Consider the following 24,396-nt stretch of genomic DNA (forward strand, 5'->3'; position numbering starts at 1 on the left):
ATGGTAAAGGAGCTTAACTTAAAACGTAGACAGCCACAGACTTCCTGTTAATTCTTGCAGGCTGTTTTCATTCAAGAAAAAGAGAAACTTTACCACCCCGACATTGAGAACCCTAGAAGAAGTGGAAGCAGAGATTGAAATGGTGTGTCTACAAGCCCAAAATACCAATATTGCAGGGCTATCACTAGAACCTGAAGGAGGGGAAGAAAATAAATTCTTCCTCAGGGCCCTTAGTAAGAACCACACTGTGGAGATTGACTTTAGACTTCTAATCTCCAAAACTATGAGCCAAAGAACACCTTTTCTCTATTTTTTAAATAAGGAGAGGGGCTGGAGGCCATGAGTCCCACCTCAAGCACCACAAAAATAATACAAACAAACAAATTACTACTCAGTGATGAGCAAGCTGAACCGCGGAGTAAACTCTGAAGCCATGCACTTGGGCTCAAATCCTGTCTCTACCTCTTGCCAGCTATCCTGATCTTACCCAGTACTGTCTTTAAACATAGAATACCTCTTTACACATAGGTTATAACGTAGGGATAATAACAATACCTATTTCATATGACTGTTGTGAGAAATAGATAAGCTCCATCTGTAAGGTGCTTATTAGACATTCGGACATATGGTATAATCCCCTCCTAAGTGCTTTGCTATTATCAAGTTTGTGTTCCCAAACACGTGTGTCTGTGTGTGTGTGTGTGTGTGTGTGTGTGTGTGTGTGTGTGCTTACTATTAAGTGCCTATGAATGTTTCATGCTTAATTCACCAATCATGAATCCAACAAGTGATAAGCATTTCATTCACTTAAGAAAGTCATTTTAGCCATATATAACAGATTTCTGGACCCTACCCTATCTCCAGGTTTTCATTTGTCTTTTGTTTTAACTTCCTAGCCCTCCAAGATTTCTCTTGAAACCTGAGAAGGTCTAAGAATCTTGTTCCCAAGTGTTGCTGTTTGGGAGAAGACACACTTTACAAACTCATTGCTCCATGGAACTGTTAACTTGTCGTGTTCTATGCCTTAGGCCTAGACCTTCCTGAGCTTATTTATGAGCCTTCCAGACATGAAATGAGAATAAATAAATATCCTTATGTTCTTCCATATTTCCCAGTGCCCTTTTACCTCATCAATCAGGCAGGTAACCTGACTAGTTCTTGGCCAACAGGCTGTCAGCACAAGTGACACACACCACTTCTATGCTGAAGTTTATAAAAGCTGAATGTATGATCTTTTAGTTCTCTCCTTACTGCACTGCAACCAAGTGAAAGTACATACGATGGCATGCTTGGCTGTAGAGTGACAGCAACTGGGTCCAAGTCCCTGAATGGAAGGGGAGAGCTCAAAGATTCCATACACGTGAGTAGTGATGTTTTATAGGCACAGCCTCTAGTATTTCATGTTTTGATGCTTCAATATAGCTTAATTTAACCTGATTTAATGCCTATTCTTGGTATAAGAACATTCATATTATCATATGTCCTGTTAAGTCTAACTTACCAAGCATACATGGGAAGTATTTTACAAAATCAGCCAATATTTCTACCCTAATTCACTTTTTTTGTGTGCAGCTTATTTTTTATTTTAAATATATACTCTTACTGAAGAAGCTTATCCATTAAATCTTGAGCCTATGGTATATTACAAATCTTAGAAGTATTCCTGCATACAAATATATGAACTCATTTAAGATTTTAAAGATATATCAATAAATTTTGGCTCATAAAGTATGTTCCAAATTATATTCCCAACTTAGTTAAGTTTACAGTAAAGCTTTTCACTATTTCCTCAGCAATCACCAATTATAGATGTAATCAGTTAATTATATACATCAATATGTATGCATCTCAAATAATTAATTATATGTAGTCAAATTAAAAATAACATTTTCAATGTAAGCATTGAAAACACACAAAACCATTTAATATTTGTTTTTAAGGTATGTAAATTTACTATTAACTTGTAGCTTTGCATTTCCCTAAAGTTGAAATGAATAGAACATTAAGTTAAATGAATTTGTCTTTAATGACTTGAGGAAAATATCTGTGGTACTCTAGTATTCTTTCAATTATGTTTTATATAAGGTACATTTTTAATGTTTTATAAAGATGCATCTATTTTCCACAAATCTTTGAATTCACCGAATTCACTTTTATCTGTATATATAATTGTGTGTGTGTGTATATATATATATATATATATATAACATACACACATATACATATCTACATATATATTAGTGTTTTTTTTGTTTTTTTTTTTTTGGCCAGTCCTAGGCCGTGAACTCAGGGCCTGAGCACTGTCCCTAGCTTCTTTTTTGCTCAAGGCTAGCACTCTGCCACTTGAGCCACAGCGCCACTTCTGGCCGTTTTCTACATATGTGGTACTGAGGAATCGAACCCAGGGCTTCATGAATACGAGGCAAGCACTCTTGCCACTAGGCCATATTCCCAGCCCTATATTAGTTTTTTTATAGCTCCTATTTTGGGTCTGTTTCTCACCAAATATAAATTCAGTGAGAATTTCTCACTGCAATCACTGCTAATAATTTAGAAAAGTAATTTTGAAAAGTAAATATGCTAAAATTTTTTAATGTAAAAAGTAAATGCACTGAAGATTTGGAACAAGAGCTCTAGGAAACAAAACGTACACAGTGGGTTTTTTCCACATTCAGATTTCATATACATGGATTCAACAACAAATTCCAGAAACTTCCAAGCAAAACTTTAACTGGCTGTATCCAATGCTATTACAACCAAATTCATATGAATGAATTTTTTTTTTATCAGCTCTGTATTCAGTGTAAGTGATCTAAAGACCATTTAGCATCTACAGGAAGAAGTATTCTGGTTACATGTGACTATTATACCAGTTTATCCAAGAGACTGAAGCATCCTCAGGTGTTGGTATCCACAGAAAAAGGTTCTGTAACCAATTCCTAGTGGATACAAAGGGATGACTAAATTATAAATACATACTATACTAATATAATCCTTTGACTTTTACCTTCTGCAGGGCAAACAAAAAGCACAGGGTTTGTTTTATTTATGTATGGATTGATTATTTGCCAAAACAGAGAAAGGTGGTGCCCCCACCCCATCCCTTCTAGAGGGAGGCCAGAGTGGACTTGAACTCTTCATTCTCCTGCCTCAGACTCTAGGATTATAGGTGTGTACTACATCAAGCCATGCTTAAACTAGAAATTTTAGTTCACACACAAAACTAAAATAACTGGAGAGTACTTAAGTTCAATAAAACCTTTCAGTCTATTCAGCTAGAAGCATTTCTCTGGGGAGCCATCCTTCTACTTCTACTGGGATGTCCTGTCTTAAAAAGTTGAGTTTCCTGCGACCATCCTCCCTAGCTCTTTCTACAGAAAGCAGAACAACTCATATGTGTGCAAGCACACACATGTTCTAAAACTGTTATTAAGGAGCTCAGTGGCTCCCTGCTTCCCACTAAGCCCTAAGATGAAGGGATCTTGCTGTGTCTGAACTTCTCAAGGCCCCTTGAACACCTCATTCTCTGGGCGTGTCACATTCCATCTCTTTAGGTACTTCCATTTGGCTCCCTCCAGAAAGGTCAACACTCATGTGATGCATTCAGTCACATATTATAACTCAATTGTAAAATCAACGTTGAAAACAGTAAAAGGGCCCTAATGCAAAATCTGGATCACTAATATTTTTAATAGCTTTTCAGAAACTGATTGGATTATTTTTGCTAAGTTATTTGTATTTTCTTTTCGTGTGTGTGTGTGTGTGTGTGTGTGTGTGTGTGTTACTGAGGTTAATTTCAGGGCCTCACACTAACTCAGCTTGCATGCTCAGCTGACTTTCTACCACTTGAGCCACACCTCCAGCCCTGCTTTTTGCCAGTTTTTAGAGAGGGAGTCTCATGGAATTCTCTTCCCAAGATGGCTTAAAAAAACTCCCTATCCTCTAGATCTCAGCATCCTGACTAGTCACTAGCACTTGGTTGTATTTTTCTTATTAAATATCTTTCAAAAGCTAAAAGTCACCTAAAATCATCTTTTAAAACAAAACAAAAAACTCAACTTTAACTAGGTTCAGTGGTATACACCTGTATTTCTATCAAACTGTGAGGCAAAGGCAGGAGAATTATCTGAGTCCAGGAGTTTGGACTGGGTGACAAGTGAGACAGTGGATTTTTGTAAAGTAGCTGGGCGCTGGTGTCTCATGTTTATAATCCCAGCTATTCAAAAGACTGAGATATGAAGATCCATGTTCAAAGCTAGCCTAGTAAGGAAAGTCCATGAGACTCTTATCTCCAATTAATCAGCAAAAAACTAGAAGTCCAGCTGTGGCTCAAGTGGTAGAGTGTTGGACTTGAGTGAAATAGCTCAGGCACAGTACCAAGACCTTGAGTTCAAGCCCTAGGACTTGCACAAAATAATACTATTAATGTTAATAATGAGAGAGGAGGGAGGAAGAGAGAAAAAAAATTAACATTGCTGGGGTAGCTACTCCTGGTCTAACTCCAGTGCCAGAGTTAAAACACAGAGCCTCAAGTTGCTGGACAAGCAACTCTATCAGTGAGTTATATAACCCCAGTCCTGAGGGCCTACTTAAAAAAAAAAAAAAATCACATGACATTCCACTTATAAAATATTAGGAAGATCAAATATCCATGTATATACCCTAAAACAGGATTATTCTTTACTTTTGGAAAAGGAAGTAACCTCTTAATAAATAAGAGGAATAATATGCAATTAGATAAGCACATTGTTAAATATGTAACTAAAAGAAACTCAGTATCTCATCTGGCTGGTACTCTCCCATAAGTCTCCCTGTTATTCAGCCACATGATCTTATAGCACTCATAGTGTCTCCTCAAATCAGAGTCCTTGCATATGTATCTTCATGAACAACAGTCAGTTGAACAGTCAACACTCAAAAACTGAAAGCCATATCAAGTGATGTCATGTGATTCTTCACTCACTTCATTTCTTCACAAGAGAACAATCAAGCTATATGAGCTAATTCCTGAGAATTTATAAATGACATCCTTTCTGTCCTCTTTCCATTTACTTAAACCCAAAGGTTTGTGCTTTCAGACATCTCTACACATTGTCCACATCAGTAGTTCTGAGCATTTAGATGATTCCTGATCCTAACTTGGCAGGGCCAGCTTCTCCAAGATACAGTAGGGTACTAATGTTCTCCATTAACCTCTCTCTCGTCATCTCCTCCTTGGGCTCCACCAACTGGCATCCAAACAAATCGCAGGCCATTCACATGACAATGTTTTGATATGTGCAACTGTAATGCAAATATTAAGCCCATGACCAAAACTCATACTTGGCTAAATGATTCCCAACTGCTTAGAAGTTCCTCCTCTAAGTGGACTCTGAGCACAAGTCCCTCAGTCCTTTTGGTGCCTGGGGGCTGGTTTGTAGATCATATGACTACTAAAATCCCTTGAATAAAAATAGGCATTTTCTACTTTTACTTGGAGTTTCAAAGCACTGAATAAAATCAGCAATCAAGTCATATTTCAGCTCTCCAAAATCTTAAATCAATTTATCAATTTCTTTTCTTTATGTCTTCATTCCCCTTCTTATGAGTAATTCCATGTCTATGCAATTGTAGTCAGCTTTGAAAACAGACCAATAAGTATTTATTTTAAATAAAAAATATATTTTATGGGGCTGGGGATATGGCCTAGTGGCAAGAGTGCTTGCCTTGTATACATGAGGCCCTGGGTTCAATGCCCCAGCACCACATATACAGAAAACGGCCAGAAGTGGCGCTGTGGCTCAAGAGGCAGAGTGCTAGCCTTGAGCAAAAAGAAGCCAGGGACAGTGCTCAGGCCCTGAGTCCAAGCCCCAGGACTGGCCAAAAAATATATAAATATATATATATATGTGTGTGTGTGTGTGTGTGTGTGTGTATACACGTGTATGTGTGTATATATATGTATATATATATAATGAAGGAGAAAAAAACTTAAAAATTAACAGATGTCACGATTAGTTGAGGTGCTAATAACTACCCAACACATTTCTGTGTTGTCTTTTAAAAATGCTCCAGGGCATCAAGAATATTAACTGTGGGGACTGGGAATATGGCCTAGTGGTAGAGTACTTGCCTAGCATGCATGAAGCCCTGGGTTCGACTCCCCAGCACCACATATATAGAAATGGTGCTGTGGCTCAAGTGGCAGAGTGCTAGCCTTCAGCATTAAGAAGCCAAGGACAGTGCTCAGGCCCTGAGTCCAAGCCCCAGGACTGGGAAAAAACAAAACAAGCAAAAAAAAAAAAAAAAAAGATTATTAACTGTGTAGAAGCATCTTCCTTCGGTCTTTCCTTGTTGGTCCCTCTACCAATCTACATCTACTAGTTTTTAGGCTCCACCTATCCAGCCAGTATGACAAACACATCATCTCAAACTGAGTAACTCATAGCCACCTGTAGGTCATTTCTGCAGGTTGTCATTTATGTCAAAACAAGCTCTTGCCAGGCTCCAGTGGCTCACCTCTATAATCCTAGCTACTCAGGAGGCTGAGATCTGAGGATCACGGTTCAAAGCCAGCCTGGGCAGGAAACTCTTACCTCCAATTAACTACCAGAAAACCAGAAGTGGTGTTATGCCTCAAGTGGTAGAGTGTTAGCCGGGAGCTGAAGAGCTCAGGGACAGCACCCAGGCCCAGACAGAGTCCAAGCCCCATGACCAACCCATTAAAAACAAGAAGTTCTTCCCTCAGCCACATTCTTTGAGCAAGTCCCCTGGGCTCAGGCCCAGAATTCAAGCCCCAGGACTGGGGAAAAAAAACAACACAATTGAGGAATATAAGCAAGCAATCTAATGGTGATACTTAGACATCACTTGAATCTGCTAATTACTTTTTTCATGCAAGTCTAGGCAAAATAAAAGTATTTTAGTAAATGTGGTTATACTCTAAGGTTAATTCTAATACTTCCTGTCAACTCATACAAAAACTGCTCATCACTCCAAGTGTGTGAGGGAGACTACTCAGAAATTAATTTTCCATTTAAAACACTTAAGTATAAATCATTCTAAAGTATCTTTCCAAACTTCCCAGTCCCCTTAAGCAGAGCACGGTGAATCAATATATGATTAAGTTAACCTTTGGGGGAATGACTCAGGATCATTACAATGAACAACTCTTCCACAAGGTTGCCTTTGGAAACTACCAAATATCTTTCCTACTCCCTTAGTTAGCCATGATTATATTTTTACTTGAAATGTTTATTGAGATAAATGTACATGCACATATAGTTGTAAGAAATACCTAGGGTTCCTCTGTCAAGTTTGATCCATTTTCCCTAGTGTTAGGTGGACATTCTTGTGTCATCCCGACATCCTCCCTGATGGCTGCTAGTGTCTCTTGGTGGCTCTTCTCTATTACCAACCTCCAAATTTGGCCTCTGATTTGTTTTGAATAGCAAATATGGAATACAAGGTAGTCAGGGTGATACCTACAGTGAGAATATTGACAGCCTATCAATATAAATCAAGATTAGACATGTTAGTATCAGGATTTTTCTTATTATCTTTATGGCTTTTGAAAGCTTTATTTTCCATATTCACCTCCACAATGACCTTGCTAACTCTCACATGAATGTTAACTGAACATTTTAGACTTAAGAATGTCAACTAAGGGCTGGGGATATGGCCTAGTAGCAAAAGAGTGCTTGCCTCACATACATGAAGCCCTGGGTTTGATTCCTCAGCACCACATATATAGAAAATGGCCAGAAGTGGCGCTGTGGCTCAAGTGATAGAGTGCTAGCCTTGAGCAAAAAGAAGCCAGGGACAGTGCTCAGGCCCTGAGTTCAAGCCCCAGGACCGGTTTAAAAAAAAAAAAAAGAATGTCAACTAAGTGACCTCCACATATGGATGTATTACTTTTGAGTCAACTGCTTGCTACATAATCAATTGGCTGATTAGCTAATGAACCAACCCATACTGGTAACTGGTCATCTGGCAGGATATCTGGTGTCTACCAAGTGCTTGCACTACTTGGGAAAATTCAATTGTATATCTTGAAGGAATAAAGAGCATGATGAGTGTGTTCCAGATGATTCAGTAAATAAGAAAAGTGTCACTCTGTTCTGCTGCTACATTAGGAACTTCTCAAACAGGGTTGGTGGAAGCAGACAGAGGAGCTGATCAGCTTAGGAAAGAGAAAGGATGGTAAAATTAACTGTCTTCAAGTCAGATATTCACTCTGATGAGGCCAATAAAAAAAAAAAAGGCAAAGAAAAGTGAAAAGTGACCGTTTTGTCTTGTCTTTTTACACAGTATCCATATGTCCCAGAACCATCTATTCCTCAAGAGTTATCTGCACATTAAGAGGAAAGGTAGTTTTAGGGGGGAGGGGAGAGGCTCTTATCTGAACCACAAAGACCTCCTTGCTCACTCTAAACTGAAATACATACCCTAGGTATTGGGATGGGAGTGGGAGTGGGGAGCTGCATTTCTTTCTCATTACTGACTTAGCTCTGTCAAGTGGAAAACAGCCACCATAAATTTTACAGAAAATTGTCTGCCATCTGAAGGTGGTACATGGTTAACACACTAGGACAGCTTAGGAAGGGTCAGGAAGAGGAAACAGAAGGTACACAAAGGCAACTTCACAGCCACAAATAAATAATACATGTTACAGGGATCAGCTCACACTCACAATGTGAAAAAAAGATGCTCTAAATACAGACAGTAAGAGACCAGGAGCCAAAAAACACGAAGGCATGTGTTAAAAATACTAAAAAACAAGGCCTTTATTCTAAAACAGATGAACCAAGGGAATTTGGTTTCTTGTCCCATGACTAAATAAAGTTCTTCCGTTTTCAGAGAGCCAGGCAAATTAGGATCTGAAACATGTTCTAAGCAGTGTGAAGATGGGAAGAGCAAGAGCCTCCTTTCTTCTCTCCTACACCCTGCCAAAAAGAAGAAAGCCAGCCATTGACACACCAGAAATGGTCTATGTGAGTTTGGTTCTTAAGTGCCAAAGGAGTGTGCATTAGTAGCAGTTCCCTTGTGATATGTTATAGTGAGCTCAAGTATGACTATAAATGGTATGTTTATGGAGCGAATAGATGCAAACACCAGGTAGTAAGTACTTCTAGCAGACCCAAAGTGGTTTTTAAAGAGCTCAGTTCTTCCATATCTAGGGCCCCAGCAAGTTCCAAAAGTCAGAGCTAACTGAAAAAGTCTCAAGAGGTAATGTCTTCTGATGTACTAGAACTCCAGTAGCAGTGACTCCATCTCACTGCCTTCCATGTCTGTCTGAATGTACACATTTCCTTCTCCAACCCCGCCTCTACTTTCCCCTCTCAGGCAGTCCACTCTACAGTCCCACAGAGGCGTAAGTGCACACTCAAGGATGCTGCTGCTGAATGGAGCCTGTTACATGACAGAGGGCACCAGCAACTGCTCAACAAACAGCTGGCCAGGCTTAGGCTGCCTGCCTGCCTGCATCTCTGGCACAGGCACCACATCAGCACAAAATATTTAATTCACATCAAATGTTCTGCCTAGGACTGGGGAACTAGACACTGAAGTGGGGGTGGGAGGAATAGCCTGAAGATGTTTTAAAGTCCCACGGGGAAGAAAGGGGAAGGCTTCATCACTGCCTTAACAGTCTTGCCCAACCTGTTCTGCGGTATGTTCTGTTAACTACTTTCTGGCAATGGATGCAAACAGCAACCCCTTTCTTCCCCCTTCCTTTCCCCATAACCATGTGGGCAATTAAAGGCAGATAGATGTACAGAGAAAAGTCTCAAAAGAAAAAAAAAGAATAAACTCATTCCCTATAATTTTGATCATATCGCAGAGATGTTCATTATGATCCCTTTCCATCTCCCAGCTCTCCTCCTTCCCCTCTGAAATGAGTAATTCAGAGTTAGACTAAACTAGATCCACTTTTACCACCCTTGAACAAAACACTAGGTAACAAAGAGCATGATGTTCTTTTCTTTTTCTTTTCTGCTTGCCATTAGGCATGTACAGGGTTAATGGATGGCCTGGCCTCCAGAGCAGAATTGTACCTGCTTAGCAACAGAAGCATCAACTAAGCACACTGGTTGTTCTGACACAGGAAAAGCATTTTCTACCTGGTGAGGTTTCAGTTGCCATTCTAAGAAACACACATCACTCAAGAAACTGGTAAATAGAGAAAAATCAAATTGCATCTTACAATTTAAAGGCACAGATGAAAATCAAGCATCCAAAAGCAGACACCACATATATAAAACATGCTCTAAAGATGAGTACTGACTTCAGGCTGCTATGAGAAGGAAACTGCCATAGGGAGCACTAAATCACCAGCTGGCATTCCCCCTAACTTGCTGCTGATGGTTGCACTGTCTTCTCATTAACCTTACAAATTCCTCAGTAACTGGGAGACTTAACGTCACAAAAAGACAGGTCTTTCCTTATACAGTGAAGGTAAAAAAGAAGATGGACGACCTCCACTAAGATGTAGTATCTATATATGTCAACTAGCAAAAGCACACTTCTAACTCAGGCCCTCCAAAATTTCTCCAAAGATAATAGATAAATATATTGGCTTTACCAGATAATTGCTTTGGGAATTTCTAAAGGTAGCTAACCATATAGTCCTTAAAAGTCTTCTGGATATTTAAAATGGAGACCATCCACTTGTAATAACAGATGTCTGCCTTGTGCTTCAACCTGGATTATGTTCCTATTTATATGTCAAAAAACATGGAACACAAAGTTAGCTATATGTTATATATTTCTGTTCACCATTTTAAAATAAAAATGCAGTTTACCTAAAAAAATACACACACACACACACACACACACACACACATTGGCTTTAGGATTCAACTACAAAAAGCTTCTTCATTTTCAGAAAATGATCATTTCATTTTTGGAAGCTCCAGGTAATAAAGACATATGGAATTGGTTGCTATGGGATGATATTTACTGCATTTTTAACAGAAATTCACCTCCTCAGACAAATCGAGACCTAACAGCACTTTTATTTGGCCAGTGGTTGAATATACAGTGCACAGGAGAAAAAGATGTTGATATATTTTAAGTAAAACATTGTAAAATAAATTATAAAGGAATAATGTCAATACATACAACTACAAAACACAATGCCAATTATAACTGCAAAAGGCCAAGTACACATGTGAGAGAAACATGACAGAAGTGAAATTTTTAACTTAAACAGTCACTTTTGGAGGACAGAACCTGTTTCAAGAAGAAAAAGGAATTATAAAGTTATTTAGAAATTCAAATACCAAAGTGCAGTTTGGTTTTGATAGCTCTTCTTTAAAATTTTTTTTATTTTTATTTTTTAGTGTCAGTACTGAGGCTTGGACTTAGGGCCTGGGAGCTGTCCCCCTTTAGCTCCCCCCCACATACAACACACAAGCTAGCACTCTATTACCTGAGCCACAGCTCTAATTCTGTCTTTCTGATGTTTAACTGGAAATAAAGTTATCTCTGGACTTTCCTGCCCAAGCTGGCTTGGATCCTCAGATCTCAAACCCCTATGTAGCTAAAATTACAGGCATGAGCCACTGGTGCCAGCAATATTTTGTAAATTAATAACTGTTTTATTATGGTATAGTTAACAAAACTTGTTAGGCTGAATGTATAATTCTGCGATAGAAGAGCCACTGAGTAGCATCCTGAGACCTTAGAGTCAATCCTTCGCACAGAAGGAGAAACAAAGAAAAATCGAAAAATGAATATTTACATTGTACATAAGGTGTGTTTTGATATATGTATATACATTATAGAATGATTAAATCAATCTAATCAACATATCATCTCATAAACTCATTTTGTACTATGGCAACACTTAAGATCCATCTTAAACTAGGTAGCAGTGGCTTAATCTTAGCTACTCAGGAGGCTGAGACCTGAGGATCATGGTTGGAAGCTACCCTGGGCAGAAAAGTCCATGAGACTCTTATCTCCAATAAAGTACCAAAAAAAAAACCTGGAAAGGAAGCTGTTGCTCAAGTGGTAAAGCACTAGCCTTGAGCAAAAGAAGTTCAGGGACAGTGACCAAGCTGAGTTCAAGCCTGGTTTGCACATGCGTGCAAACACACACACACACACACACACACAAATCCATTTTAAATTCAAAACTGAAGATAGTATTTGATGAAAGAGATGATGTATAAGGATAAAAAAAATGTACAATGACCTTGGAGATAACTTTTTAACCTCAAGAAAATTTAAGATATAATTTCAAACTCATACTGTTCTGAGATTTAAAAAGAAGGAATATGCAAAAAAGTAAGCCCCAAAAAGCTCTTGCTCTAATAATCCAGAGTATTTCCAGTTATTCGGTCTTATTAGACCAACAATTTGAGCAAGTTAAAATTTTATTTCTGAAATTTACATTTGGAAAATGTAAACTGGGTCACATTCCAACGTGGACAAAATGGTGGAATTTAAAACAAAAACTTTGCCTATGCAGAAGAAAAAAAAAAAGTAAGAGGAAAGAAAAAAAGAAAAAGCCACATGCATGCTCACTGATCCCAGGCAGAGCAGGCTGCTGAGGCCAGTTGTATCTAACAGTTGTCCTCGAAACAACAAATGGTACATTCATAAACTCAAGAGCAAAGGCTGTTCAGAGCTGTAAAGTCTGCATCTGACATGATGAGTGGCTGACTTTCCTGTTGGTCCACAGTGACTGGGTAAAAAAGAATACTCAGTTAGAAGCAAAGGCTGAGACTTCTGCTATTGTAAAACAGCCAAGATAAAGAGGCCTGGAGTACCATTTACCTTCTACTAGGAGCTGGACCTAATGATAATTGAGTCAACACCTCCATTTAAGATAATACCACAAGGGGCTGGGGATATGGCCTAGTGGCAAGAGTGCTTGCCTCGTATACATGAGGCCCTGGGTTCAATTCCCCAGTACCACATATACAGAAAATGGCCAGAAGTGGCGCTGTGACTCAAGTGGCAGAGTGCTAGCCTTGAGCAAAAAGAAGCCAGGGACAGTGCTCAGGCCCTGAGTCCAAGCCCCAGGACTGGCCAAAAAAAAAAAAAAAAAGGTAATACCACAAGAGTCTGAGAGAGGGGAAGACATGAGAAAACCATAATGGACACCCTTCCTCCACTTTTCTCTCCTTCTTAGTCTGAGAAAATACTCAACCCTTCCCCTCCCCCCACCCCCAAAAACCCCATAACCTCAGAACATCGGATTAAGTATCTACAGCCTGTGGCACTGCCTTGCCTTAAACAAAAGAAACATCTGGAACCAGCTACTCAGCATCTCTGATAATTCTGCCACAGCTCCAACTTCTTAAAAAATTCATCAGTGGCAGTTACACCTGCCAGTGCTATACAGGCCAATCAGGGTTCTAGCACAGCACTGTAATGCCAAGTTATCAGGAAACAGTTCTGCAAAATTAGATAGGAAAATGCACAGGTTATGATCTTCTTCTAACCTCTTCTCACAGTAGTGTTGGTCCCCAAGCCCCAGGGACCAAATGGGCTCATTTGTCTCATTTGGTTTGCAATACAGATGTGTAAGTTACCTGTTTTTAGCCTAGCCCTCACCTTCACTGGCTTAATTATAATCTCCTGGAACAGAGATCTGTCTTGGAGAGCCATGAAAAGTTCTCTTTATTTAGGGAAAACTGATCACAGCACAAAGGAGCCATGTCCCAAAACTGAGAGGCCAGGCATATGTAAGCCACTGAAAGGGAGCTAGGGTAATAGCAGTGGCTTGCAGGAGGAGGGCATTTCTTTGGGAGTAGTGGCAGTGGCAGCATCCCTGCATTCAGACACAGGAGTGCAGAGGTGGCAACACAAAGCACCTACCAGTAGGGTCAAGGCCACTGACTCTCTCAGGAAAAAACACAGCTGGAGTAGTGGAGTGCTTGCCTAGCAAGTCAAAGCCCAGAGTTCATAAACAAGGGGCCTTCCTGTCAGCTTTGGCCATTGGAGCAGGGCTGATGGTGTCCCCACCAGCACTGTTCTTCAAGTAGACATCAAATAACTAACTGCATCCCAAACAAGTGCTGGTGGCTCACCTCTGTAATCCTAGAGGATCCTGGTTCCAAGCCAGCCCATACAAGAAAATCCCTGAGATTCTTATGAAAAATTAACCAGCAAAAAGCCAGAGTGGAGCTGTGGCTCAAGTGGCTCTGGATTCAAGCCCCTTATGCAGACACTGGCATACACGGGGGCAAACCCCTGCGTTCCAGCTGGCCAGGCTACGGTGCTGTGGCTCAAGTGGTGGAGTGCTAACCTTGAGCTGAAGAGCTGGAGGCCAGCGCCCAGGCCGAGTTCAAGCCCCACCAATGACAATAAATTTGTTAAAAATTAATTAATTAATTAATTAATTTCAGAATCCCAGCTAGCTGGGCTTGCCTTCGGTAATTAAATGATTAGAGGCTCCGGGGCAGAGGAGGACACCTGGCGAAGGGAGGACACCCGGCAGTTCCGAGGGCAGGCATCGCCGCAGGCACTGACTGGGCTCCTTGAAAGGAGAGAAGGCCCGGAGCCTGGGGCCCCACGGCCGGCCCTCGCCTCCATTCTCAGCAAGCGGGTCGGGTGCCCAGTGCTGTGCCGGAGGAACGGGCGGCTCGAGGGCGGCCCGCGGAAGCCGCTCGGATCCCACTCTCCTTCCCGACGCCACCGGGTACTCAGCGTGCTGGCTTCCCGGGGTTTTATTCCGGCAAGTAAATACTGAATTCCAGAGGGCAAGCTCGCTAGGCACAACTAATGAAAACTTAAAAGTAGTCACCAGCCCTCAACTGAGGAAAACAAGCTGCAGAACACAAACATATCCTCTAATCCGAGGCTCCCGGGCAGCGCGGGCTCCCGAAAACCTTAGTTGTGAGTAGGCTGCCCGGCGCCAGCGGGCGCGAGGAGGAGGGCTGAGGAGAACGCCTCCCAGGCCGGGAAGAGGCCACATGCAGAGAAGCCTCACCTTCGCCGCACCCCCTACGGTGTTGGCCAATCGGAGCCAGCTGCTTTGACAGACGGCCTTCGTGGCCCACTCACAGAACGTCCACCACAGGAGGGGCAGAACCGCGGGGGAAGCAGAGTGGGCCAGATAGAGGAGGAGCCAGCGAAGGAGCTGGGCTGGGCGGGCTGGGCCTCTTGTCAGCTCTCAGAGCAGCTAGGAGCAGCTTCCCAGCGCTCTCTCCCTCCGCCCAAAGGCTGGTGACAGACCCAGAGGGCCATCCAAAGGCCACTCCTGAATAATTTTCTGTCCTCTCCTATCTGGTGATTTTTTTTAATGATACGAAGGAAAGGTGCTCAGAAGCGCCTGCGATCACAGATGTGCGCCATTGCGCAGCTGTGCTGGCTACCCGGCAGCGTGGAAGGCCGCACAGAAGGTGTCCACGGTGTGAACTCATCGGCGGCCCACGAATGCTCAGTCATTTAAGAGTTGAGGTCCACGTGACCTTGGCCTCTCCCGGCTCCGTTCTTGGCTAACCATTTCAGCACACAGCAAGCCCTGATAAAATGGTTAATGTTTACTGAAATCTGTTCGTGAACTGTGCTAAACCTGGTAGGGCTGAAGGCAAAGTTCTCTTACCATCCATGGACCATATAAAAAGGAATTAAGAAGGCATTTTCCCTAATTTGGATCTAAAATTTCTCAGTGGTAAAACGACAAATATCCAACACTGTATTAATTTTCATCACCCATGGAAAGATGCTTTTAATATACCTTCTGTTATCTTTGGAAAGCTTTTGATAGAAATATACGTCAATAATTCCACAGATTTTTCTCAAATATTTTCTAACGAAACTCAAAAGTGAAACAAATATCTTATGTTTTATGTGTTTGCCACACTAGGTTTGCAAAGTTCACTAGCCTGATCAATAACTCATTTTAATTTTACTCTCAAACATATCAGCTGAAGAGCTATTTCATGAAAAAAAAGAAGCCTAACATTTCCAGTTATCATCTGAAAATTTCTCCTTAGCTCTTCAGTTTTCTAAATGGAGATACTTCAGATGTTAAATTTTTACCATTGCCTTTAAGCAACCTGAAGTGTCAGAACTTATAGATCCTTATTCTATTTCCATACCCCTTTCTCTCCACTAATCTGTTAAAATAAAATTTCAGTTTTAACACATAAGCATACACAGACTGTATCCAGCATGGATGCTCTCAGGTGTTTGAAGACAACTTTCTTCCCCATTCCCCCCCCCCCTTAAAGAGCAGCAATAGAATCAGTCACCTTGGAAACAAACATGACCCAGTGTTTGCAGAACAAACAATGCCAGTACCAGGCAGGCAGGGCAAGGGGCAGCCAAGCAATTCTGGGCTGTACAGGAGTGTTAACATTATTAAATTCATTCAGTGCACTAAAAAGTAGTCCAGTGCTAAAAATTGAAGGGCTCTCTAGCCTGTAAGCCTCTGGCTACACACCAAATATATAGAGAGGTTTCAAGTAAAATAAGGCTACCTGTAATTATTAAAAACTTTTGTTTTTGGAATTGCTTTAGATATCTCATGAATAAGGTATACTATACTACTGTCAACTCAGCAACTCTAGGAAGAAGTTGCTTTAAAAAAAATCATGTTTCATCTAATAGCTCCTACCAAACCATGTCAATTTTTAATACACATCACTATAAACATATGGTATTAAATATCTGTATGCCTATAGATAGATATTCTGCTTCATGCCTTAACCCACTTAAGAATTTCTGATACTGATAGCAAAATCTGACTGTAACCTAAAAAATTAAGCTTCAGTTTTCAGAACACATATAAATCTATATATATGACCTTGAGTAAGCAATAACTAATTTTTGACCTTGGATAACTTTCAAAAAGCTCGTCATTTTGAGAAACTGAAGTTTTAGGAGAAATTCCAGCTGTTATTGTTTTTTCACAGCTCAAATGGGTAGTTCTCCCCTCTCCCCCCCCCCCCATCTCTTTCTTCAGACCCTTCAGAATAAAAAAATTTAATGTCCTCCTAAAGTAACAGTTTCCTCCTTTTCCTGGGTGACTGTTGGGGTTTTCCTTCTCACCAATTAAGAGAAGGCTGAGCCCAACTGTGTTATTTGGACACGAGTTTGATGGCAGTTAAATACCACAGTAACTGGCAATTTCTATCACCTCCAGTCTGGGGGACAAATGCCTAATTAACATGGACCAACATGCAGCTTAAACTGGAAAAGTGCCTGTCCTTTTTCTTTCCTTTTTTCTCAAAAATTTAGGTCTTTAACATCCTTGAGCTACAAAGGTCTAATGCCATCTGACTGAGGTGTAAAAGTCCCACTAACATTATTAATCTTCCTGACTGGGCATAAGCGGGTGAGGAGGGCTATTGAAAACAAGCTACACAGTTACACTGGATACCCTTGAAAATGAAAATGAACCCTGGACGTGATGGCTGATGATACTGAAAACTCCTGAGAAATACTTTAAAATCCAGCCTCTGTACCAAGCACTAGGCAGCCACTCTGAATGCCTGAAACTGCAGTTCCAAGGCAGGGAGAGAAGTGGCAGGCCAAAGCCTAAAACTCTTCCTCTAGTACCACAGAGAAAATGGCTCAAGTGGAGGTCTCCAGGCCTTCATTCAATACATCTTTCCAAGTCTTTTTCCTTTTAAGTTTTCAAACAAAAATTACATTCTGGAGTACTTTGAGCAAATCACACCAACTGTTGGGCCAGTTAGGCTAGTTTCAATTTGTCAATACATCAAGCATTTTAACAATTGGCTTCTTAAGTCGGTCTATGTATTCAGCAACAAAAATGTGCATGCGTATCTATTCATGTTAGCATACTGTAAACTGATCAAATGCATTCCCTGAATACCAAAATCTGAAGAGAGAAAGTGACCAGCCAAACAACTTGTGAATGATCTAGAGCTTGGTACAGACAACTTGGTACAGACAGCGGCAGTTACAACCCTTCACCCCTCTAAACCCTTCTCCCAGGAAGGTTTCTCAACTCCCTATCAGCTTCCTGTACCCCAGGGGCAGAGGAGGCAGCCATGGGAGGAGGGCACTCTTTTCTGTCCCTCCATGGCCCTAGGCCTTCTCTGGAAAGCTGGGCACAGGACTGCCCATATCTGACAGACTAAACATGACTAGTCAGTTCTGGGCTTTGAGGAAGGAACTCTGAGTGCTGGGCCACTCTCATCTCTAGTTTCTTCGTGATGACCCCAAGGGCAGAGCTTCCTCCATCTTCTGGAAGAACATCTCAAAGGCGCAGAGTCACCAAAGGAAGTGAAAGGAGGAGGCCAGGTGTGCGGCAGCTTCCCTTTGTGGAATACTTCTATCCAGTTTCTGTTTCACTGACCCCTTACATAATGAGGAGGATGGGAACCTATGTGCACCTTCTTAAAAAAATCTGAGGGCAACATGTGTTTAAGGACAGGCCTTTTTAAAGCAACACTCTTGAAAGCAGCAAGCTTCAGAACTCAATCCATTTTGGGGAAAAAACAAAACACTAAGCTTTGTTTATAGACTTAAACATCTTTAAAGACTTAATTCACTACATTTGCCATTATGATACCTGGAAAGTATATATTTCTTCTCTGGCTTAAGAAAGTAGATAGGTTCAAAGATAAATTTACTTATGTATTCCTAAACTTGCTATTCATAGCCCTTTCCTCAAATAACATACTTTACAAAGAGCTTACTTACTACCCATTACCTTCTGGTCAAAAATCCTAGCCAATTACACAATACTTCAAAACAAACTAAGATCTTTAAGATAGCACTTATAGTTCATTTTTATCTTTTCTGGTCCCTTTCAATTCAAACCTCTGCTAGAGGAACTTTTTTTCACCACCTAGTACTGGGTCTTGAACTTAAAGCCCTGCATTTGCTAGACAGGTTGTCTACTACAGAAACCACTCTGACAGCCCTTTTTACATTGGCTATTGTGTTGTGGAGGATTTTCCCCAACCCATGACCTGTCTGTATCCATCAAAAGCAGCCACTTCCTCTTGTCTGGACAGTGGAACTTTTACATGGCTGTATGTATCTGGCAGAGGATGCATTAATTGGTCCCATTATACAGATAACCACAATTTTAACTAAGCCCAGCTAACCCTCTAGTCACCAGTCACCTCTTTTACTGGATTCACTTCATGATAGCAATTTTCTCTGCCTGTTTGTAAAATCGAGCTTAATAGCAGAATATTTTCAACCAAACTGTCCTTTAGGGAAGCTCACCTCCCCAAAGCTCTTGCACTTTCCCCACTTCAGTAAAGTACTTAGCTGTACACTTTGACCTTTCTTTGCTGTAGCTTCCCTATAGCAACTTGGAACAGCTATAAAACTTGAAATAAAGACTGCACTAATGTGTGTGTGTGTACCTGCGTGCGCACGTGCACACTAGCGCTCTACTACTTGAACTACAGCTCTACTTCTGACTTTGGGGTAATTACTTGGAGATAGGAGTCTCAGGGTCTTTCCTGCCTGTGTTGGCTTCTAACTTTGAACTGTGACCTTCAGAGCTCAGCCTCCTGAGCAGCTAGGATTACAAGCGTGAGCCACCAGTGCAAAGCTTATACTAAATATTTTAAGAAAACATTCAGGTACACCTAAAATGTAAGCACAATACCTGCTCCTAGCACAGATCTAAGAAAAAGGTGGAACACCGGGAAGCCTTACCTACAGACAATACAGAGTCACCAGAAATGAGACAGATGGTTGCCTCTACTACCTGCATTTTGGGGAGAGCCACACAGTACAATTTTTTTCTCAGAAACCAAGAACAGCAATCAAAGAGGCATCACTGTTGACTATCCTCCATAGCTATGCCACTAGCCCCCCACTTTAGAAAAAGGAACACATATCCTCGGAGGTCTCATTCCACTGGACAGTCCACCTTAAGGCAGTTCTCAGGATGCTTCAAAGATGTCCAGTACTTGTCTTTTATGTGAAAGGACAATAACTTCTATTTTCACAAAGGGTTACTTTCTGCGTGGTGGTACAACTACTGCCTAGGGACATCATTATGTCATCTCCTAAGAATATAATTCAAGAAGTGTGTTCTGGCCATTTTAGAGATGGAAAAACCACAGGTATCATTTCACTAGCTGCCAAAAATGTTGGCATTGGGATTAGGACCTTAGGCTCCTACCTAACAAATTCAGCTCCCTCTTTAATAGATCATAGTACAGAATTTAAAAAGCAAAGGGAGATATGTCAAGAGGTATGCTGAAATGCTTATGACAAGCTGGCTGATTCAATTCCCTTTTCTAATTCAATTCTTCCCTTGAAACCAGGAGACTTCAGTAGGCTGCTGGAAACATGTTGGTGTAGAAACAAATTACATCTGCCTAACTTGTCATAGATGACCGCCAGCCTCCCCAGGACTTGCAGTTGTTCTTTGATTGAGTTAGTGAATTCCATTTGCAGTTCAGAGCTGATCTAGTTGTAGTTTTCCTGACATTAGATCTTAAGAGTGCAGGATCTTAGACATGCAGGTCTTCCTCCAGGGCAGGGGCCTCCAGGGATTATTTCAAGGGATTCATCTTTTTTTTAAACTCAGTAAGCATTTATAAGCCAAGCAAATTTACACATGTGTGCAAGTGCATGAAAATGCTGTTCTATAAAAGATAGATCATTACAGCTTTCCAACAGATTCTAAAAATGATTAAAATCATACTTAGTCTTGAAGTTTGTATTGGTAGTAGTGGGAATTGAACCCAGGGCCTCATGCTTGCTATGTAGGTACTGTACCACTTTAGCCACACCTCCATCCCTCTCCCTCTTTTCTTTTTAAACATTGAAAGAGGTCCTTAGAGCTGAGAGTATAGTTCAGTGGCAGAGCATCCAGCAAAGATTTTTTTTAAAGGGGGGGACTGAGAATATGGCCTAGTGGTACAGTGCTTGCCTCGTATATATGAAGCCCTGGGTTCAATTCCTCAGCACTACATATATATAGAAAAAGCCAAAAGTGGTTCTGTGGCTCAAGTGGTAGAGTGCTAGCCTTGAACAAAAGGAAGCCAGGGACAATGCTCAGGCCCTCAGTTCAAGCCCCAGGACTGGCAAAAAAAAGAAGCAAGGATCAATAAATGAAGTCCTTACAATTGAAAATATTGGAAATTGCTGCTCTGGAATTGATGACTTTGATGAAAGCAATAATCACACAAAAACACAACCTCAGGTAAAGAACAGGTACCATTCAGCACAACCACAATATAATGTCTTATGTAAAACAAAGAGCACCTTCCTCAAGAGTTTGACTCTTTATTGGTCATTTAAAAATTTTTTACAGGGCTGGGACTATGGCCTAGTGGTAGAGTGCTTGCTTCGCATACATGAAGCCCTGAGTTCGATTCCCCAGCACCACATATATAGAAAATGGCCAGAAGTGGCGCTGTGGCTCAAGTGGCAGAGTGCTAGCCTTGAGCAAAAAAAGAAGCCAGGGACAGTGCTCAGGCCCTGAGTCCAAGCCCAGGACTGGCAAAAAAAAAAAAAAAAAAAAAAAAAAAAAAATTTTTTTTTTTTTACAATGCTAGAGCACAAACTCAAGGCCTCATGACACCCTGACCCCAAGTTTGACCCTTCAGAAGCACTTTTTGAACTGCTTAGTTTTTCACTGTTGACTTTCATTTGTTTGAGATACTAAGATGACAGATCACATGCTACCCAAAAAGAAGGGAAAAAAAAAAAAAACCCACACAATTTTTAGCTCAGAGTTTCTTATTTAAAATAAATCTACTTCTTTTTTACATATGCAGTTATAGTTTACAGGGGGAAAAACACATCATGCTAGACTGGTTTCATTTCATCTAGGAAAATCGTTCCTCCCCTCACTGTCCAGGAAATGCAAAATAAAATAATCACCTATGACCCACCCCTACAATTGTGCCACATCAAATAAAGTGACTTTCACATCAAAGAATATTTGAATACACAAGAAATGACTTCTCATGTCATTAACTTTTGGAAACATAAAGCCTAATATAAACACATGTATAAAATGTTTCTTTTAATTATCTATAAAAATCTCCATAGAAAGCCACCTAAGAGGAGATATAAAGTATCAGTAATGAGGGCTGGGGATATGGCCTAGTGGCAAGAGTGCCTGCCTCATATACATGAGGCCCTGGGTTCGATTCCCCAGCACCACATATACAGAAAATGGCCAGAAGTGGCGCTGTGGCTCAAGTGGCAGAGTGCTAGCCTTGAGCAAAAAAAAAAAAAAAAAAGAAGCCAGGGACAGTGCTCAGGCCCTGAGTCCAAGGCCCAGGACTGGCCAAAAAAAACAAAAAAGTATCAGTAATGATCACCTCAATTTGTGGGAAAGCAAAATATGTTTCCCATTTTGCATTATTAGGGCCTCATCTTTTACTTCATTTCAGTTTTTCTCTTCAGTGAATAAATCCTATGTGCAACACAAGTGATTTTAAACATCTAATAGAAAAGACATTTTTCACTCTTGGAACTATTTCCTTTGCAGGGTTGGGAATATAGCCTAGTGGTATAGTGCTCGCCTCATATACATGAAGCCCTGGGTCTGATTCCTCAACACCACATAAACAGAAATAGAAGTGGCATTGTGGCTCAAGTGGTAGAGTGCTAGCCTTGAGCAAAAAGAAGCCAGGGACAGTGCTCAGGCCCTGAGTTCAAGCCCCAGGACTGGCAAAAAACAAAACAAAGAACTATTTCCTTTGCAATCTCTGGGTGCCCGGGAGAGTAAGTTATTTTATTTTCTTTGTGTCAGTCTTCCTACTGATTAAGTAAATATAAGCATTTTCCACTGGGAATGTCTATAAAGAGTATCATTTTGACTTCACAGCTTGTGGTGGGTTATTGATATAATATGCTTGCTAACATGGTTATGGGCTAATTGTGGCTGCGCCACACAAGTGTCTGAACAAGCCCACTGAGGACACAATTCAGGTTCTTGGACTTCGCAGGGCATGCTGACGCAAAAGAGAATTTAGCACCCAGCAGTCCACACCCAGGTCTACCCTGCAGCAACATAGGCCTCATTTCTCTCACCTGTAAATTAAGAGAGTAAAAGAGAATAAATGAGCCATGCCATCTCTGAGGCCTATTCCAGCCCAACTATATATAAGCAAAAAGGAAAACAGTTCAATCAAATCTCACTGGGCATCACCAATTGTTCAGGGTAGATTTCAATTGACTCCACCAATTTAACTACTTTATATTGCTTCATGGATAGAGTAAGGCAAAGATAAGGACATCAGATGATTTAAACATGCTTTTAAAAGTTTCAATGGTTAGCATATTTCCAGCTGTATTAATTCATGACCAATCTGGCCCCAAAATGAAGATGGCATGCTTAAAAAGGCTCCAAACAATAAATTTGATGCTGTTTGCTCAATGTTTATAACGCACTGGATAATGGTTGTGTATTTGCAGTGTTCTATATCATATTCTCTAATTCCAGGATATAGATCTGATTACTCCCTTTCACAAGTGGTTTTTTTTTGTTTTTTTTTAAGAAATCTGTTTTTGGATTGGGTCAGCGACCCAACATTATGTAACTAAAACCAAACAACTACTCAACATATAAAGGTCCAAAATTGACCTCTCAGTGGAATACAATAGCTCAAAAGCTATGTATGTACGTTCATATAAGACTACTGTCGACACATTGTCTAATGTCGACATTACATTTAAAGCCCTAGGCGAATTTTCTTGGGCGTAGGCCACGTGGCTAATGTATATGTTCTTGGTACATTGTGTATTGTATATATGTCTACCAGACCTAGGGAAGAGAAAGAAAACAGGGTGTAAGATATCACAAGAAATGTACACACTGCCCTACTATGTAACTGTACCCTTTTTGCACAACACCTTGTCAAAAAATGTGTTTAATAAATAAATTACAAAAAAAATAAAAAGTTTCACAAAAGGTAAAAAAAAAATCTGTTTTTGAAAAAGACCAGTGGTGTGAACAGCAAAAATTGTTTGCGACCATGTTGTGTACCTACAAAGTCACTCAACTGCTCTGTCTCAGTGTTTCCACCTGACAAACAGGTTAAAATAACTGCCTCATTCACCCTGTCAGTGAACGCTGACTGAACATTTAGTTATGTGCAAGGTACAAGGTACTACATAGAGCAGGGGCTCAGTATGCACCAGTGAATATACAATGTTTAAAAAGACAAAACCTCTGCATGAAGCTTCCACTCTAATATGAAGAAAATTAAGTTTTCACTGGATTTTAAGGCAAAAAAAAAATAAAGATACAAATAAAAAGCACACCAGTAGGACATGTCTATAATTCTAATTACTCAAGAGGCCAAGATCTGAGGACTGCAGTTTGAAGCCAGCCCAGGTAAGAAAAGTTCATGAGTCTTACCTCCAATTAACCAGCAAAAAGAGGGAAGTAGAGTTGTAGCTCATGTGATAGGGCACTAGCCTTGAGTGGAAAAAGCTAGGAGGCAGCACCAGGCCCTTGAGTTCAAGCCTTAGTATTAGCACATACACACACAA

The 24,396-nt window shown here is 40.6% G+C and overlaps 1 protein-coding gene across 7 annotated transcripts in view; it reads right to left on the minus strand.

The window, feature by feature from the left end:
• Positions 1-24,396, minus strand: part of Rreb1 (ras responsive element binding protein 1) — a 153,918-nt gene that overhangs the window by 105,750 nt on the left and 23,772 nt on the right. For 3 of the 7 annotated variants that reach the window (XM_048348555.1, XM_048348553.1, XM_048348559.1), the window contains one exon: positions 7,277-7,463. The exons of 3 other annotated variants lie outside the window; for them this stretch is intronic. The gene's annotated coding sequence lies outside the window, so the exon portion shown is untranslated. Of the gene's footprint in view, positions 1-7,276; positions 7,464-13,545; positions 14,198-24,396 lie in introns of those variants that run through there. One more of the 7 variants, XM_048348556.1, reaches the window with a different exon arrangement.

The sequence above is a fragment of the Perognathus longimembris genome, chromosome 6 (assembly GCF_023159225.1).
Source record: "Perognathus longimembris pacificus isolate PPM17 chromosome 6, ASM2315922v1, whole genome shotgun sequence".
Taxonomy (NCBI): domain Eukaryota; kingdom Metazoa; phylum Chordata; class Mammalia; order Rodentia; family Heteromyidae; genus Perognathus; species Perognathus longimembris.